Here is a 20,899-nt window from a genome sequence, read left to right on the forward strand (position 1 = left end):
AGATCTCCCCCTTTGAAATAATAGCTCCACCATGTCTTCAGGGCTTAAGTTATGGGTAGTAGACCAGCTCCTTGGTGTCTGCCTCTTTGGGAAGGAAGCCATGTCAGGTCAGGAACTCTGGACTATGACAGGCATGAGTTCTTTCATTGGCAGAGGGATGGAAGCAATGGGCATAACATCTGACTTTAGCTCAGCCCTGCCTTTCATAATAAAAAATGGTCAAGGAAATAAGCCAGAAAATCAAACAGTTCTCCATCTCGTGGGGTCTTGAAAGTTTTCTTTCACTGTGATCAGAATACAGGAAGTCAGTTTTATTTTAGAGAGGGGCATCATCTCTAATTTTGAAAATGTCTTGCAGGTCAAAGTTCATACTCTCTTCTGTCCTCACAAAAGGTATTAGATTATAGGCAACATAAGCCTAGTTTATGTTTTCTTATATTCCTGAATCTCCCCCCCAAACTTCTGATTCTCCTCAAAAACTTGCTTGCTTTCCTTTATTTTCTATTCTCAATCCTTATTTTCTACTGTTTCTAATTATCCCAATACAAGTGATCAGAAATTCTTGTGTTTGCCAATCAAGTTTTACAAAAGGGTATTCCTGAATACCTGAGTTCCCTGAAAGGGCAATGCGACAGGAATGGAGTTCTGTACCTGAGACCCCTTGGGAACATGGGAGTGCTTTGTGGAGTCAGAACCTTCCCATATTTCATCTACGGTAGCACGAGGTTTAGTTACAGCCGAGACTAAGTGAGGAGTCATCAGACTCAGAAGATAACTAAACATTTTATTCACAGGTTCACACACTCTTTGTAATATTAATCACAAATAATAGAGAAGGTACTTATCTAGCATATCAGGTTTGTGGAGTTATGGCTTGGTAATTATTTAATTCTTATTTTTCAAGGGAGATAAGGAGAACCACCTGACATAGCTCCTAAGTCACCAGCCCTGCTACGATCTGTATGTTTGTGTCCCCCCAACATTCATGTGCTGAGATCCTATTCCTCAGTGTGATGGTGTGAGGAGATGGGGTTTGGGAGATACTGTAGTCCTGCAGGGGGACCCTCACGAATGAGATTAGTGCCTTATGAAAGAAGCTCCAGAGAGATTCTCGCCCTTTTCCACCGTGTCGGAGATCCCTAGCCTTTCTCCACTCAGTAAGAGGCACCAGCTATGAACCGGAAATAGGGCCTTCATCAGACCTCAATCTTGCTGGCACTCTGATCTTGGACTTTCCAGCCTCCAGAACTGTGAGAAATAATTTCTGTTGTTTGTAAGTCACCCAGTCTGTGGTATTTTCTTGTAGCAGCCCAAATGGATTAAGACAATGCCCTTGTGTGCTTTGGTTGAATAGGATCACCCCGAGGGGGGAAAAAAACGATTTTTGGAAATGTTACTGCAATCAGGGGCTCTGAAGAGAACTGCATTAATACGAAATAAATTAAAGCAGCTGCTGACCAAAGATGTTCTGATCTGTCTTCCTCCTCGACCATTCTTCCCATTCTATTAAAATCAACTCATAATGCTTTTAAAACAGCCTGTTCTTGGCCTTGTGCTAAGAGAACATTCCCTTTCGTCACTGCTCTTAAAAAGAGAGGGAGGGAGGCAGTGCTGAAGGCCAACTTCAGCCAATGAATCAGACGTGCGTGTGATCCAGCAGGCATGGAGGCAGCAAGGCCCCAGAGCACTCGGGGACAGTCAAAGTGCAGTCCAATGGGCTCTGCTCAGGAGTTTTAGAGCCTCGTTCACAACGTGGAAGTCATTATCTCAAGCACATCTCTGTTGTCATCTTATTAAGTAGAAACCTCCTTCTCTGTATTCCCCTTTTGTTCACTGTGCTTTAAAGCTTTGAGAGGGAAGTCAGTTTTGCCAGAGACAGATACACCTACAGAATATGCAGTGCTTTATTGTTCTTCTTTTCAATTAATCTTCCCTGTGGTGGCCTAGTGGGACTGTTCTCTGGAGAGGTTCCAGGGGACTCCGAGACTGACCCCCATCTACCTGTCATTGCTTCCTTGGTGGTTTGATTACTTCCCTCTGTTTTCCCCTGGCAGCAGCAGCTCTATTAATTGAAGCCAACTGTTTGGTGGCATGTCCTCTATTCCCTGAGAGGAACTGAAACTCCATGTGCTGTTCTGTTGCCAGCTCACTGCTGTCTGCATTGGAACTGGATTGCAGAAGAGGAGCAGAGTGTCAGCCTGAATCCAAATTGATCCTGCTGGGTGTCTGCAGAACTTGCAACTGCAGCAAGTGCATACATCTTGCTTCACATCACAAGTGTGCCTTGATTTAAACAAACTGAAGTGTGGAACAGCATAATTTAGGAAACTGAAAAATCTGAAACGATGGCTCTTAGAAGCATAATTTTGTAGCTGAAAGCAAACTTAGAAGCCACTTAATTCAACCCTTTATTGAATGTATGATTCCTTCTTATAAAATCTCCTATAAGTGTCTCTCATGATAATATTTGGAGCATTTCTCTCAAGAAGTAGTTCTTGCCATTTTCAGAGAGAAGATGAAATTCCTCCCATATATTCAGCCAAAATATATCCCCCTATTCATTTAGTTTATTTACTTGAATATTCATACTTGCAACTATATAGAAAAATCAGTTTTCTACCCCAAACTTCAACTATTTGAAGACAACTATAATAATCCACAAATACTCTCTTCTCCAAGCAAAACAGCCTCAGTATTTTCAAACCTCCCTTACAATATCATGATGTCTAGATCTTTCCTTCCTTCCTTACTAGTTGTTCTTTTCTTCTCTGACAAAATTGCCTCTTCTAAGGTTTGGATCCGAGAACTGAACTGGTCACTAAGCGTAGAAGGGAACTTATCACATCCCTTGAAAAAGAGACACAGACATAGAGAACAAACAAACATATAGACGCCAAGGCGGGAAAACGCGGGGTGGGATGAACTGGGAGATTGGGACTAATATGTATAAAATAGATAACTAATGAGAATCTGCTGTATAGCACAGGGAACTCCACTTTGCTGTACAGTAGAAACTAACACTACACTGTAAAACAACTATACCTCAATAAATAAAAATAAATAAATAAAAAGACAGAAAATATTTTTAAAATATTAATAGCAAGTCCTTCCCTATCAATAATTACTTAAAATGTAAATGGATTAAACTCCCCAAAGGACATAGAGTGGCTGAATGGATTTTTTAAAAAATCTATATACTGTCTACAAGAGACTCACTTTAGTTTTTAGTTTTTATTAATTTTTATTGGAGTATGGTTGCTTTACAATGTTGTGTTAGCCTCCACTGCACAACAAAATGAATCGGCCATACACATACAGATATCCCCTACCTTTTGGACTTCCCTCCCATTTAGGTTACCACAGTGCATTAGATAGAGTTCCCTGTGCTATACAGTATGTTCCCATCAGTTGTCTATTTTATACATAGTATCAATATGTATATGTGTCAATCCCCATCTCCCAGTTCCTGCCACCCCACCCCTTTCCCCCTTGGTATCCATACGTTTGTTCTCTATGTCTAGGTCTCTATTACTGCTTTGCAAATAAGATCATCTATACCATTTTTCTAGATTCCACATACATGCGTTATTATTCAATATCTGCTTTTCTCTTTATGACTTACTTCACTCTGTATGACACTCTCTAGATCCATTCATGAAGAGACTCACTTTAGATTTAAAAACCACATTAGGCTGAAAGTGAAAGGATGGAAAAAATATCCCATGCAAATGCGAACCAAAAGGGCAGAGATGGCCATACTTACATCAGACCAAATAAATTTTAAGTCAAAACCTATCACAAGACAAAAAGACATTTCATAATGATAGAAGGGTCAAATTACCAGGTAGATATAATAATTATAAATATATATGCACTCAACATCAGGACACCTAAATACATAAAGCAACTATTGACCAAACTGAAGAGGGAGATAGACAGTAACAAAATGATAGGCGATTTCAATACCCTGCTTTCAATAATGGCTAGAAATCCAAACAAAAGATCAAAAAGGACATTAGAAAATATCTTAAGTGAAAAAAAAACACACAACATACCAAAACTTATGGGATGCAGCAAAAGCAGTACTAAGAGGGAATTTTATAGCAATAAATACATTGCAAAAGTAGAAAGATCTCAAATAAACAACCTAAATCTACACCTCAAGGAACTAGAAAAAGAAGACCCAAATAAACGTAAAGTGAGCAGAAGAAAGGAAATAATATAGATTAGAGCAGAAATAAATGAAATGGAAAGTAGAAAAAACGATGAAACTGAGTTTTTTTTAAAAAATCAACAAAATTGACAAAAGTTTAGCTAAACTAACTATAAATAAAAGAAAGAAGACTCAAATAAATAAAATCAGAAAGGAAAAGAGGAGACATTTTGTCATGGACCAAATGGCTTATGGACCAAATGTCTCATGGACCTTTTGACAGGAACCAAATGTCTTCTGCATGTTTTGAACAGGACCAAATGTCTGCTAACCAATAATGAACACCAATCCTCCTTAAACTCTTCCAAAAATTGAAGAGGAGGAATACTTTCAACCTCATTTTATGAGACCAGCATTACTCTGATACTAAAGCCAGAAGATACCACAAGAGAAGAAAACTACAAAACAATATCCCTGATGAATATAGATGTGAAAATCCTCAACAAAATACTAGCAAATTGAATTCAACAGCACTATCAGTGGGGATCATATACCATGAACAAGTGAGATTTATCCTTGATATGGTTCAACATACAAAAGATGGTTCAACATACAAAAACCAATCAATATGATACACCACATTAACAAAACAAAGCTTAAAAATCACAAGATACCTCAATAGATGTTTTTAAAAAAATGCATTTGATTAATTCAACACCACTTCATGATAAAAACACTAAAAAAACTGTGGATAGCAGGAAATTACCTCAACATAAAAAGTGCCATATATAAATAGCCCATAGCCATCATACTCACAGATGAAAAACTGAAAGTTTTTTCTTAAGATCAGTAACAAGACAAGGATGCCCACTCCTGCCACTTCTATTCAACACAGTACTGAAAGGCCTAGCCAAGACAATTAGGCAAGAAAAAGAAACGAGAGTCCTCCAAATGAAAAGAAAAGAAATAAAATTATCTCTGTTCATAGATGACATGATTTTACATATAGAAACTCTAAAGATTGCACAAAAAACCTGTTAGAACTAATAACGAATTCAGCAAAGTTGTAGGATAAAAAAAATCAACATAAAAATTCAGCTGGGGCTTCCCTGGTGGCTCAGTGGTTGGGAGTCCGCCTGCCGATGCGGGGGACGCGGGTTTGTGCCCCAGTCTGGGAGGATCCCGCGTGTCATGGAGTGGCTGGGCCCGTGGGCCATGGCCACTGGGCCTGCGCGTCCGGAGCCTGTGCTCCGCAGCGGGGGGGACGGGGGGGGGGGCGCAGCGGTGAGAGGCCCGCGTACCATAAAAAAAAAAAAAAAAAAAAAAATTCAGCTGTATTTTTATACACTAACAATGAACAATCCAAAACAGAAATTAAGAAAGCAATTCCATTTATAATAGCATCGAAAATAAAATAAGAATAAACTTAAAGGAGATGAAAAATGTATACACTGAAAACTATAATACATTGCTGAAAAAAATGAAAGAAGACACAAATAAATGGTAAAACATCCTACAGTCATGGATTAGAAGATATTGTTAAAATGGCCACCCTACCCAAAGCAATCTACAGATTCAGTGCAATCAATCCCTAATAAAATCCCAATGGCATTTTGTTATAGATATAGAAAAAACAATCCTGAAATTCATATAAAAGCACAAAGGACCTCAAATAGCCAAAACAATCCTGAAAAGGAACAAAGATGGCACCACAGTTTCTAGTTTCAAAATATATTACAAAGTTATGGCAGTCAAAACAGTATGATACTGGCATAAAAACAAACAGACCAATGGAACAGAAATAAACCCATGCATATATGGTCAACCGCTCTTCAACAAAGGTGCCAAGAATTCACAATGGAGAAAGAATAGTCTTTTTAACAAATGGTGTTGAGAAAATTGGACAGCCACATGCAAAAGAATGAAACTAGACCACTATCTGACACCATACAAAAACATCAACTCAAAATGGGTTAAAGACTTAAACATAAGACCTGAAACTGTAGAGCTCTTAGGAAAAAAACATAGGGGAAAATCCTTATGATATTGGCCTTGGCAATGACTTCTTCCATATGACAAATGAAAGCATAGGCAACAAAAGCAAAAACAAATACATCAAACTAAAAAGTTTCTTCACAGCAAAGGAAACAATCAATAGAGTGAAAAGGCAACCTACCGAATGGGAGAAAATATTTGCCAACTATATATCTGACAAGGGCTTAATCTCTAATATATATAAGGAACCCCTATAATTCAATAGCAAAAAGCAAACAAACAAAACCTAACAATAACCTGATTAAAAATGGGTAAAAGCCTTGGACAAAAAAAAAAAGACATATAAATATCCAAGAGTTATATGAAAAGATGCTCAACATCACTAGTCATCAGGGAAATGCAAATCAAAACCACGATGAAGTACTGTATCATCATGTTAGAATGACCACTGCTATGGACTAAATGTTTGTGTACCCCCAAATTCACATGGTGAAGCCTAATGCTTGTTGTGATAGTATTTTTGAAGGCAGGACACTTGAGAAGTAATTAGGTTTGGATGAGGTCATGGGGGTAGAGCCCCTATTATGGGATTGGTGCCACTGCAAGGGAATGAAGAATACAGAGATTTCTCTCTCTGCCATGTGAAGACACAGGGACCAGGCAGACTTCTATGAACAGGAAATGGGCCCTCACCAGACACCAAATCTGCAGCACCCTGATCTTGGCTAAACCTCCAGAATTGTGAGAAATAAATGTTTGTTACTTAAGCCACCCAGTCTATGGTATTTTTGTTATAGCAGCTTTAACTGATGAAGGCAGCCAGTATACAAAAAACAAAAAATGACAAGTGCTGACAAGGATATGGAGAAATCGGAACCCTTATTCATTCTTGGTGGCAATGTAAAATGGTGTAGCTACTATGGAAAACAATATGGAAATTTTTATAAAATTAAAAATAGAACTGGGAATTCACTGGTGGTCCAGTGGTTAGGATTCCAAGCTTCCACTGCAGGTGGCAGGGGTTCAATCCCTGGTCGGGGAACTAAGATCCTGAATGCCATGTGGTGTGGCCAAAAAATAAATAAACAAATAAAACTACCATATGATCCAGCCATCCCACTTCTGAGTACATATCTAAAAAAACTGAACTCAGTATCTTGAAGAGATATTTGCACTCTCATGTTCATTGCAGCATTATTCACAATAGCCAAGAGGTGGAAACAACCCAAATGCTCACTGACAGATAAATGGATAAATAAAATGTTAGTATATACATACAATGGACTGTTAGCCATAGAAAGGAGAAAATCCTGTCATATGCTACAACACAGATAAACCTTGAAGACATTATGCTAAGTGAAAGAAGTCAGTCACAGAAGGACAAACACTGCATGATTCCACTTGTATGAGATACCTAAAGTAATCAAACTTATTGAAGCAGAAAGTAGAATGGTGGTTGCCAGGGGCTGGGGGAGGAGGAAATGAGGAGTTGCTGTTAAACGGGTACAAAGTTTCAGTCAAGCAAGATGAAAAAGTTCTAGAGATCTGCTGCACACCATCATGTCTATCGTTAACAATACCACACAGAACACTTAAAAATTTGTTAACATTGTAGAGCTCGTGTTGTGTGTTGTTGTTTTTTTTTACCACAATAATAGTAATTTTTGAAAGCCTACCTTGTAGGCATTCCATGCATATCAATATCCCTAGCAGAAAGAGAAATCTATACAGGGCAAAACAGAACTATCCATGCTTATGGATACACCAGACTTTGCAAATCATCATGCCATTCGGAAGCCCATTCATAGTCTTTAGAGTATCTAAAAGCTTTGTAAAAGTGCACATAGGTGAAACAGAAGGAAGCATCTACAGCCATCTCAGAGGGAGCCTTCCGCTTCCAGTAATGAAGTCGCACATTCACAGGTGCTTCCTGTTTTTTTCAAACACCTTCCCCACCTTTTGCACACCAAGCATGCATTCTGCAAAATGTGAGCCTAACAGGAAGCTGCCTGCAAATTCAGGTAGCTTTTCAGAATCTAAAAGAGGTCTTGAAGATACTTTCAGAGAAAGGGCAGCAAAAGCTGTAGTCATTTGGGGAAGAACAAGTCTGGAAGAAAAATAACACAGTGGATTAGCGCCAAGAGGCTGAGAACATTTTTCCGTCCAAATGCTCTCTGCAAGTTACATTTTAAACAATAAATGTGTTTTCTTTAGGTTTTTGGCTCCTGTGGGTGGAATTAGGAAAACTAACTGCAAGTGGGGACTCCGATGGGAGGGAGGTAGAAGAAGAAGAAAAGCTGAGGTGGAGAGAAGGAAGGAGGCCCACATGGCCAGAATGCCTCAACTGAGCTCAGGGGAAGAATCGATAGAAGTATTTTTCTGTTTCAGGAAGCTCACAAACCTTTCCTGGGATTTCAGAGCCACTACCTTGAAATGTGCATGTAGAGTTGATTAGATTGTGACAGTGTTCACAGTAAGTTTTGACTGAGCCATTCTGGGGAATGGCTTCTTAACATGGTCACAGGTGAACAAGCTGGAATGAAAACACAGGCTCTGTACTCAGTTTTCAAATGGTTTCAGTGAAGAAATTCAAGGTGATGAGTGCCAGGCCACATACAGGTGCTGGCTAATCTTGGGTAATAGACTGATTTTTTTAATATAATTAAAATTCAAAATGGGGGAAATTGGTAATTTCTTGTAGCAGCACTCATTCAGCTCCTAAAATGTGTTCTTATAGTTGCTTTTGTTTGGTTCCACTTTTTTTTCAATCCATATTGCCAAATTAAGTTAAAATGTATAAATGCTTTTGTTTATTAAATTGACTCTGATTTTTTTTCTGAAATGAAATTAAAATCAATAACCACAAAGATAAGCTTCTTCTAGTTAACTGGCTAAAGGGTTAGATGGGAGAATTTTCTTCTGCTGGGATTCAAACCACTATATGTAACCTATATTGGCCAAAACTGGTCCATGTACATCTTAAAGAAGACTACCCTTAGCAGTGAGTTAAGGGAACAAAACTATATACAGCAAAAACTTTCTAATACATTTTATTTGGAAAACTTTATACGTCTAAGGGTTTGAAAAACATCAGTGATTTTTAACTGTAAAATCTGTTCTACACAAGAATTTCTTTCTCTTTCAGCTGTCTCATGTAGCTTGGTACAGCACCATGTCACTGTGGGTGAACATCTACTGAGCATCCCACCATGTAAACCCTATAGATTCAAGAAAGTTCTTGTCCTGAGGAACCTAATGTTCTCTCAGGACATAGATGTAACAGTAGAAAAGGCACCAAATAATGACAAAGGTGGGCTGGATTCTAGTCTTGGTTCTGTCGCTTATTAAACATCTCTGAGTTTCAATTTTCTCATTAGCAAAATGAAGGAGCTGAATTAGGTATTCTGTGAAACCTCTTCTAGCTTTAAAATGTATTGCTTCTTAGTTTAAAAAAAAAAAACTGGAATAAAAGACGGCACGTGCTAAGTGTCAGATGAGTTGCTATAATGGTTCTGAGGAGGAAGACACTGTGTTGGGCTGGAATAACTGGGAAGAACTCTGTGAGGCTGAGAGCGTGGGCTGGGTCTGGAAAATGGACGGTACCTAAGAAGGCAGAGAGGAGGAGCAGGAGCTCACAGGCTCACTCAGGAGAGCAGGGGACGCTCAAATGTGGTTAGATTCACACAGACCCACAGATGCACCTCTGAGTGCTAGAGAAAATCCTCTTTCTTGCTGCTCTGACATGCAAGGATAATAATGGTCACTTGACATAATAAAGGCCATATATGACAAACCCACAGCCAACATCATTCTCAGTGATGAAAAACTGAAACGATTTCCTCTAAGATCAGGAACAAGACAAGGTTGTCCACTCTCACCACTATTATTCAACATAGTTTTGGAAGTTTCAGCCACAGCAATCAGAGAAGAAAAAGAAATAAAAGGAATCCAAATCAGAAAAGAAGACGTAAAGCTGTCACTGTTTGCAGATGACATGATACTATACATAGAGAATCCTAAAGATGCCACCAGAAAACTACTAGAGCTAATCAATGAATTTGGTAAAGTAGCAGAATACAAAATTAATGCACAGAAATCTCTGGCATCCCTATACACTAATGATGAAAAAGCTAAAAGAGAAATTAAGGAAACACTCCCATTTACCACTGCAACAAAAAGAATACAATACCTAGGAATAAACCTACATAGGGAGACAAAAGACCTGTATGCAGAAAACTATTAAGACACTGATGAAAGAAATTAAAGATGATACAAACAATGGAGAGATATACGATGTTCTTGGATCGGAATAATCAACATTGTGAAAATGACTATACTACCCAAAGCAATCTACATATTCAATGCAATCCCTATCAAACTACCAATGGCATTTTTCACAGAATAGAACAAAAAAATTCACAATTTGTATAGAAACACAAGAGACCCCAAATAGCCAAAGCAATCTTGAGAACGAAAAACGGAGCTGGAGGAATCAGGCTTCCTGACTTCAGACTATACTACAAAGCTACAGTAATCAAGACAGTATGGTACTGGCACAAAAATAGCAATATATATCAATGGAACAGGATAGAAAGCCCAGAGATAAACCCACGCACATATGGTCACCTTATCTTCGATAAAGGGGGCAAGAATAGACAATGGAGAAAAGACAGCCTCTTCAATAAGTGGTGCTGGAAAAATGGGACAGCTACAAGTAAAAGAATGAAATTAGAACACTCCCTCACACCATACACAAAAATAAACTCAAAATGGATTAAAGACCTAAATGTAAGGCCAGACATCATAAAACTCTTAGAGGAAAACACAGGCAGAACACTCTATGACATAAATCACAGCAAGATCCTTTTTGATCCACCTCCTAGAGAAATGGAAATAAAAACAAAAATAAACAAATCCTAATGAAACTTCAAAGCTTTTGCACAGCAAAGGAAACCATAAACAAGACGAAAAGACAACCCTCAGAATGTGAGAAAATATTTGCAAATGAAGGAAATGACAAAGGATTAATCTCCAAAATTTACAAGCAGTTCATGCAGCTCAATAACCAAAAAACAAACAACCCAATCCAAAAATGGGCAGAAGACCTAAATAGACATTTCTCCAAAGAAGATATACAGATTCCCAACAAACACATTAAACAATGCTCAACATGACTAATCATTAGAGAAATGCAAATCAAAACTACAATGAGGTATCACCTCACCAGTCAGAATGGGAATCACCAAAAAATCTACAAACAGTAAATGCTGAGGAGGGTGTGGAGAAAAGGGAACCCTCTTGCACTGTTGGTGGGAATGTAAATTGATACAGCCACTATGGAGAACAGTATGGAGGTTCCTTAAAAAAGTAAAAATACAACTACCATATGACCCAGCAATCCCACTACTGGGCATATACCCTGAGAAAACCATAATTCAAAAAGAGTCATGTACCACAATGTTCATTGCAGCTCTATTTACAATAGCCAGGACATGGAAGTAACCTAAGTGTCCATCGACAGATGAATGGATAAAGAAGACGTGGCACATATATACAATGGGATATTACTCAGCCATAAAAAGAAATGAAATTGAGTTATTTGTAGTGAGGTGGATGGACCTAGAGTCTGTCATACAGAGTGAAGTAAGTCAGCAAGAGAAAAACAAATACCATATGCTAACACATATATATGGAATCTAAAAAAAAAAATAGTTATGAAGAACCTAGGGGCAGGAGAAGAATAAAGATGCAGATGTAGAGAATGGACTTGAGGACCCGGGGAGGGGGAAGGGTAAGCTGGGACGAAGTAAGAGAGTGGCATGGATATACATACACTACCAAATGTAAAATAGATAGCTAGTGGGAAGCAGCTGCATAGCACAGGGAGATCAGCTCAGGGCTTTGTGACCACCTAGAAGGGTGGGATAGGGAGGGTGGGAGAGAGACGCAAGAGGGAGGAGATATGGGTATATATATATATGTATAGCTGATTCACTTTGTTATACAGCAGAAACTAACACAACATTGTAAAGCAATTATACTCCAATAAAGATGTTAAAAAAAAATAATGGTTACTTGTAGAAAAGTTTTAGTAGCTGAGACAGATGATCCAATAGGCACAGCATCCTCAGAGGAGAGCCACCACAATGGGCTGGATTTTGAACCACAAGCTCTCTTAAAATTTGGTGTCTCTTACAGAAGTTCAGAAAATAAGCCTTTCTGAAAGAAAACTCTACAAAAATCATATGATAATAAGATGGTTGGCTCTAGGCAACAGAGCAAGTCACTAAGGATAAAATGATACTATCCATCAACTAAGAAAGTTGTAGTTTCCTACTTTCAAGTAGGTCTGCATGACTCCTGTTTCTTGTGCTTTGACCTCATTCTGTTCTCTCAGCCAATCAGTTCCTTTATGTTCTCTCTTGCCTTCAGGCCAACTCAGGCCCCATGGCCAACTATTTCTAATATTAACTTCCCTGGTGCCATCATCTATTTATCTGCCATCCAACAAATCTTTTATTTGTTCTCCCCAATTCTACTCCTGAACTACTGAGCATTGTGGTAGAAAATTAAAACTGTACTGAGCGTGTCCCCCATAAACTTGTTCTTTTTAACCTTAATTGGACTATCATTGCTACTCAAACATTTTTTAAAATTCCTCTATAATCATCTTCTTAAAATCTCACCACCATTAATTCTCTTTGTCCTCAAATTCTTGTTGCTCTTTCTTTTACTCTCTGATGGCATCTTGCATCCTGCATTTCTTGAGGATTTTGATGTTAGCTGATAAATACTCCCTTAACTTTCCCGATCACTTCAGCTCAAATTATGCTGTATCTTCACCAAGGTACCTATGTAGCTAGCATTTAAGAGGTGTTTATTATGAGCTAGGTCCTTACATATATGAGATCACTTAATCTTTTCAACAACTTTATGAGGTAAATACTATCACCTCTATTTTACATATGAATAAGACCTGTGCCCAAGATCATTCAGCCAGTAAAGAACAAAACAAGGATTTAAATTTAGGTAGTCTCAGTTCAGAGCCTGCATTTTTTCCCTGACCCTGAAGGGAAGTGGGGGAAGGAGAGTGTGTGTGTGTGTGTGTGTCTTTGTGTGCCCGCACGCGTGTGTGTGTGTGCATGTGTGGAAGCCAGGGGATTTGAACAAGTTATGTATATATTATCTTATATCCAGGACTAATCTAAGGGATAGATTAGTCTACCTTCTACCTCTGACTTCTATCCCATCCTCACTCACCCACTAAAGGGTCTTCTATCAGTTGGTTTTTGCTGTGTAACAAACTACCTCAAAACTTGGTGTCTTAAAACAATAATCACACATCATTGCTCACAAGTCTAAAGGTAAGCTGGATGTTTCTGCTCATATGAGCCAGGTTGGGCTAATTTCAGGTGTACTCACTTACACCTCAGTGACCAGCTGGAGGCTTGTCTGGGACTGAATGGTCTAGAATGGCCTTACTCACAGGTCTGTAAATTGGACTGATGTCAGGTGAGGTGATAAAAGTGACTAGGCCGTGTGTCACTCATCATCCAGAAGTCTAGTTTGGGCCTATTCATGTGTTAGCAATTGCAGGATCCCCCTAAGGGCCACAAAAGAGAGCAAGCCCCTGTGTGCAAGCACTTTACAAGTCTCTGCATCACAAGGGTTATTGTCCCATTAGTCAAGAAAAGTCATGAAAAGGTCCAGAGTCACCCAAGGGCGAGAACAAAAGGGAGCCACAACTACAGAAGCCTACAGACTTTGATGCATTAACTATATAACACACCTTCTCCTTTCATCCCTGGCACCTTCCACTGGCACCTTCGTTTCATCTACCAATTTGGTGAAATCTACCCTGTTCTAGAAAACCTCCTTCAATCCCATTATCCCCTGATATATAATACAGCTGAGTCCATGACTGCCGCGGATTGACTGCACAACTGAAAATTCCCTGAATTAACTTCCATGTAGAAAACATGATAATCAAAGGCTAAGTAAAGTAGTTTAAAAATGTGCAATAATCACAGCAATTGTAAAGAGCTTAGACAAACAAAAGACTTTTTTTCAAGGTGGACTATTGTTTAGAAACGTAGGCACATGGTGATAATAAGAAAGCGGACTGACTTCTAGTTGGCTATATTTCTGTTTTTACATTCTCTACTGACAATGCACCCGCTTACTACCTGTGCAGAAGATAAATGCTCCCATTGCCCTGCCCTTGTACACCAGTGTTCCAGAATCTTTCTCCTGAGTCTTAGAAAGGATGCAAGACTTCCGACCTTGAAGTTTCATCATCACATGTATCTCATTAAGTTAAAAAATAAAACAAACAAAAAATAACTTACATAACTGGTCTGTGTTTACTCAGCAGTTTGAGAGAGTTTCCATTTATCCACATCCTTGGCTATACTCAGTATTTTAAGCCTTTTCGATTTGATAGGTATACAATTGTATATAATATTTTTATTTGCATTTCCATGCTGTAAAAGCGTTGTTATGCTCCATTTTGCAGAATACGAAAGGGAAGTTTTTCTTTTATTTCTCTTGCTATATCCCCCCCCCCATCTCATTTCTTTTAGGACTAATCTAATTCCTTTTAGTTCATGATATTTTGGATGAAAAATTAGTCACCATTTTTCTCTGAGTAAATATATCTCAAAGCAGATGTTTGCTTCTCACAGTAACAGAGAAAAGGTAAATTATTTGCATAAGTAGAGGTAATCTCGCTGTGCCAATTTTAAGGTTCAGAAAACATCTCTTGGTTTTCTAATTTTCTTTCCCTTTTGTCCTCCCACCAATTGATAAGCACCACACACAGCTAAAATACTGCATGTACGTTTGTATTTGTGTTATCTGCAGCTTGGCTTAAGAAAATGAAGTAGCTGAAAATCTGACAAAGGTATCTTCTTGTCACTTTCCTTCCCTTGTACAGTGGTGAGGGGTTTCAGACACAAATAGGACTCCATTGGACTTGAATCACTTTGATAAAGCTCAAATAAGCAACTAGGTTCTGGGGTATTTTACAAAAAAGAATTTATTTTTCTTTATTTTTTAATTCCAGGATTTTATTGGGCAGATGAAGGTTGCTTTATTTCTTTAGAAAATCTCCCTGTCTTTATGCAGTTCATAATGTACTTTCCTCTCTTATTCAGATAGGATTTGGAAGAGCAATCTGGTGTTCATCTCAGTGAAAGCATCAAAATATCCTTGTTAGACCATTAAATGGAACATTATGTAGCTATGTGACATTATAGAGCCTTTTTAAAAGGTCATTGAAGAATCTTAAGTGATCTGAAAAATGTTCATGAGATAAGGTTCAGTCAGTGGAAATAAACTATAGATCTATATATGTATATCAATAGCAGTTATGTCTCCATTTTGAAATCTCTTTATCCAAGTAATTACCTAGACAAAGAAAATATACCAAAATATTAAGTATTTTGAGTGAAGATATTGTGAATTATTAAACACTTAAAATATAGTTCTTTTCAATAGTTCTATCATGAACATGAACATGTATTATTTCTGTAATCCAAAATGATTAGAACAAAAAGCATTTATTAGTAAAAAAGATAATATGACAAAATTCTATGAAGACTTGATTTTTTTGGGGGGGGTGCCTTGCAGCACATCTTGAGGAATCTTGGTTCCCCAACCAGGGATTGAACCTCTGCCTCAGCAGTGAAAGCGTGAAGTCCTAACCCCTGGACCACCAGGGAATTCCCCTAGGAAGACTTGATCTTATAATAAAAGCTTTGATGAAGAAATTTAATAAACACAATTATTTTCCTTTTTGCTTTCTTGAGTTGAACATTGGTTTGAGAGAATAACAGTGGAATTGTAACTTTCCAGATATATTTTGTAACATACATTCAGCAAATTCAGACATGTATAGGCAAGTTTGGTAGCCTGCTGGGGTCTATTTGCATGAAGGACAGAGGGTCTTGGTAATCAAGTTATTATTTTCTTGGCGCTGATGCTTGGTACCACCGTGGCCTCCCAAAACCCACTGTGGCATGGGGGAATATTTTAACCTCCCAAGCACTGGGAGACATTTCAGCTGGGGAAGGTAGTCATCATTACAGGAGAGCTGGAGTCCACAGCTGAGCTGAGAGTGTCCTTGAGGCTAAAGAAGAGCTCAGTTACACCTTCATACAGTGACAACAAGCTTCCTACCCTACCCTCAGAGAAGTGGCACAGCCCTCAGGAGAGGAAGCTATGAAAGGGAATGAGTTAAATGAATGCTGTATTAACCCGTATTGGTACCGAGCAAATAGGCTACAAGGCACCCAGTTCATCAGTATCCATCAAAGAATTGTTATATCCACCTGGAAGCCTGGTAGGAGGAAAAAAGGACAGTGGATGGGTGATATCATTGGGATCGCTTCAATCATAAATTCATTTCTTAGATCAACAAATGTTGAGTTTTAAAAATATATATATGCTTTATCCTAACTTGTTAAAACCCCTACATACAATTTCCTAAGACCAGGGGGAGAATTTAAATAAATTTTCAAAGCACTTGAGCACATATTTATGAAGTGATCACACAATGTGTATAGCACTATGCTAGATACTGTGGAGGCTAAAGAGATAAGACACTCCCTCAGAAGAAAGATCTTAGGATCTTATTTGGGAGATAAAACAGACATACATATAGCACACAAACAACGCTACATATTCCAGGAGGTGCAGTAGGATGAAATATAAAGGAAATGGTCTATGGCAATTTTAGAATAAGGACTCCGTATTCTGCTCCCCTGAAAGTCAGTCTAAGTTCCTTTTATTACTAGCTGTGTCTAAGGTACCTTGGGCAAGTTACATAACTTCTGTATGCCGCAGTTTCTTCATTCGTAAAATGGTGAAATTGAATCTGCTTCATAAACAATCTGTATGTAATATGCTTAGGAGAGTGTCTAACAGAATACATCTGATACTTGTAAAATATCGATTGCTAGAGTGGGACGAGGCTTTTGACAGAAAATGATGCCTTTTAGAAATCGCAGTCAGATTTTCAAAGAACATTTTCAGGTTTGCATTTTATAAAAGGCTGGGAATTATTCATCCTAATGACAACTGCAAATCATTCCCATACAGAGAAGAAAGTGGTAAGAAAAAAATGTCAGTTATTATTTTCTTTTTTAAAAAACCCTTAGATAACTGATTTGAGGTTTCTCTTTAAAGCCTGAAGAGTTCATGACAGCCTACAGCTCATGATGCTGACAGTTCTGAGGATATATGCAAATCATTGCCTATTCAGGAAAGTAGAAAATATTCTAAAGTATACATAAATATTCTAAATTTTTTTAAAGTAAGAAAACAATATTTTTTCACTCACTCAACACACATATATTAAGTGCTCACCATCTGAGGGATGGTACAGTCTGGAATCTATTAAATGACATAGTCTGTGCCCTCAAGAGTTTTTAAGACAGTCAGTAAATAAGTGATTAAAATGCAATGTGGCAGCTCTGGCTGGAGGGTTGAATCTTGAGTGTCCTGAGAGGTCAGACTGCTGTCAGAAAAAGTTCATGTGATCCATATGTATTAACCACAATAATACTGCATTTTAAAAGAATCAACTGAAGAAAGCAAGTAACAACAACATGGCCGGCCCATGGACATGGGCATGAACACGGTCATAGTAAAATGGAACTTCCAGATTATAAACAACGGAAGATAGAAGGGACACCATTAGAAACTGTCCAGGAGAAGCTGGCTGCACAAGGGCTAAGGGATCCATGGGGCCGCAGTGAAGCTTGGAGATACACAGGTGGCTTTGCAAATAATGTTTCCTTTGTTGGTGTATTATTAAAAGGATTCAAATGGGGATTTGCTGCACTTGTGGTAGCTGTAGGGGCTGAATATTACCTGGAGTCCTGGCAAAAAGAGGCATCACTGAAGATAATACCTGGAAGTATCTTTTAATGTCTTCTTAACTTTCTAATAAAAAGATTTCTTCACTGTAGCTACTCATCTGTGCGTTTGTTCCCTAAAGAATACTAGCAAGATTTAAAAAAATAAGAAAACATGCAAAATAAAATAAAATAAAATGTGGCAAAGGTTAATACAAGGCACTACAGAAGGCATGGAAGGGGTATATAAGGACAGGGATCAGGAAGGGCATCAGAGAGAAGATGCTGTCTGAATGAGATGCAGGAGGATGAAGTACTTCAGGTACCTCACTGTGGCTATAGTGCCAATGTAGAAAGCATGGGGTGAAGCTGAGTGTGGAGAGTAAAGCAAAGGTCATGTGAAAGAGTTCTGCCTCTATTCTGAGACCAACATCAACCCAATGAAAGATTTAAGGAAGGGAAATGGCATAAACTATTTTCATTTTTGAAAGATCACACTGGTTGCATGCTGGGAACATACTGGAAGGTAGACCAGGGCTGAGCTTTTATGAATTTTATAGTTACAAAATCTTGTTTAGTCTTCTGTGTCCATAGAGTTGAGTGAAACTACATGGAGACCCTCAGGGAGTCCACCCTTGAGGAGAGAATATTATGCAGTGGTTAAAAGCACAGAATCTTGATTAAAAGGCCAGCTTTGCCCATTGCTCTCTCTGTGACCGTCGGCAAATCTGTCTTTATCTCTGGTCTCAGTTTCTTTATTTTAATATGGGAATAGAATTATGTCTGTCTTGTATTAGAACTGGTTAACAAATAAATAAATGAACCAAATCTCAGACTTAACATGATAAAAAATTATATCCGGTTCAAGTCAAGAAAAGGCATTAACTAAAATGATAAAATAAGTTAAAGGTAGCAGGATAAAAGCATCACATGCTGAAATTATTTTACATATATATGAATAATAACTAGTTGTAAGACATAATACAAAAATCTTCATTTACAATAATAACAGAGAAGATTAAATACTTTGGAATAAACTTTAAATGAAAGGTATAGAAACTCTATGAGGAAAACCTTCCTGAAAGCTATGAAAGGAGACTTGAAAAAATGAAAGATACCCCAGTTTTTTTAACAGAATGACTCAATATCATAAATTGTCAATTCTCTCTCTGAGTTCATGTAAAATTTAACACAACCCCAACAAAAACATGAATAAGCTTTTTTATGAAGGTAGACAAGTTGATATAAAAAATCATGTGGAAAAACAAACATGCAAGAATTCATTAAAAAGGAAAGACAAGGAGGAAGGACTAGTTCAGATATAAAACATACTATAAAGTCCTCTAATTAAAACAGTGTGACACTGACGCATGAATAAACAAGCGAAGAGAGTAGATCAGAAAGCCCAGAAATAAACCCAAGCACATATGGAAATTTAGTATATGATAAGGTGGCATCACAAATTACTAGGAAAATATGGTAATTTTAATAGATGGTTCTGGGACAGCAGGATAACCATTTGGAATAAAATAAGTTTAGATCTATACTGCACACCATGCATAAGCATAAACTCCAAATGCAATAGGGACCAAAATTTTAAAAAAACATTTTTTTAAGTGCTAGAAGAAAACATGGGTGAATTCCTCTTTAACCTCAGTATAGAAAAAGATTTCCTATGACCCAATATTCAGAGGCAACTAAAACAAATTGATAAATGGCTATACAAAATAAATGTTTTTCTGCATGATAAAATATAAAGTCAAAGACAACTAACAGGGTTTCCCTGGTGGTGCAGTGGTTGAGAGTCTGCCTGTCAATGCAGGGGACACAGGTTCATGCCCCGGTCCGGGAAGATCCCACATGCCGCGGAGCGGCTGGGCCTGTGAGCCATGGCCGCTGAGCCTGCGCGTCCGGAGCCTGTGCTCCGCAACGGGAGAGGCCACAACAGTGAGAGGCCCGTGTACCACAAAAAAAAAAAAAAAAAAAAAGACAACTAACAAACTTGGAAAAATGTTTGCAACATAGATCAAACTATAGATAAAGTACTAATATTGCTAATATCTATATATAAAGAACTTAAAAACTGAGACGAAAAGAATTTTTAAAAATCCATTAAAATGGGAAAAAGACGAGCAGACAATTCACAAAAAGAGTTATAAAAATGACGTTTAATGCTAGGAAAAGATTTTTAGCCTCACTCATAATTACAGAAATACAAATTAAAACTATACTGAGATATTGCTATCAGATTGGCAACAATAAAAAAGTATGACAACACATTCTGTAGGGAAACAGGCACTCTCATACATTGCTGGTAGGAACGCAAACTGGTATGGTGTTTTTGGAGGGAAATTTGGCAATACCTAAGAAAATTACATAAACACTTGCCTTCCAACTCAGCAAGACCACTTGTAGGAATTTACCCAGATACAACTCCAATAGTACAAAAATACATTTGCACAGGGTTACAAATTGCAACACTGCTGTTGCAAATTACTGGAAACAATGTAATTATCTAAATACAGGAGAGTGGTTAAATAAGTTATGTACATGTGCACAGCTGTAAGAGAAGAAAATAGAAAAAGGTTTCTATGAACTAACATGGATTGTTTTCCAGGATACATTAAGTTAAAAAAGACACCCCTCCCCCAGAAAGGTGCAAAAGAGTATCTACTGTGTGCCACCTTTCATGAAAGAAAAGAGAGAAATAAAATATATATATTTATCTGCTTATTTGTGCCAAAAGAAACACAGAAAGGATAACCCAGGAACTAATAAGATAAGGGATAAGGGAGAGAGGCATTAGGTAGAAGCATGACGGGGACAGAGGAAGGAGCAGTTCTCTGGGTGTAGCACTCTGTACTGTTCTTTCAGAAACCATGATAATGCTTCA

The 20,899-nt window shown here is 38.0% G+C and overlaps 1 pseudogene; it reads left to right on the forward strand.

Annotated features, from left to right (window-relative positions):
* Window positions 1-18,079, forward strand: part of LOC113621265 (NADH dehydrogenase [ubiquinone] 1 beta subcomplex subunit 3 pseudogene) — a 116,191-nt pseudogene extending 98,112 nt beyond the window's left edge.
* The last annotated feature ends 2,820 nt before the right edge of the window (window positions 18,080-20,899 follow it).

This window comes from Aethalodelphis obliquidens, unplaced genomic scaffold, assembly GCF_003676395.1.
Source record: "Aethalodelphis obliquidens isolate GAN/ISIS:26980383/991018 unplaced genomic scaffold, ASM367639v1 scaffold8, whole genome shotgun sequence".
NCBI lineage: Eukaryota > Metazoa > Chordata > Mammalia > Artiodactyla > Delphinidae > Aethalodelphis > Aethalodelphis obliquidens.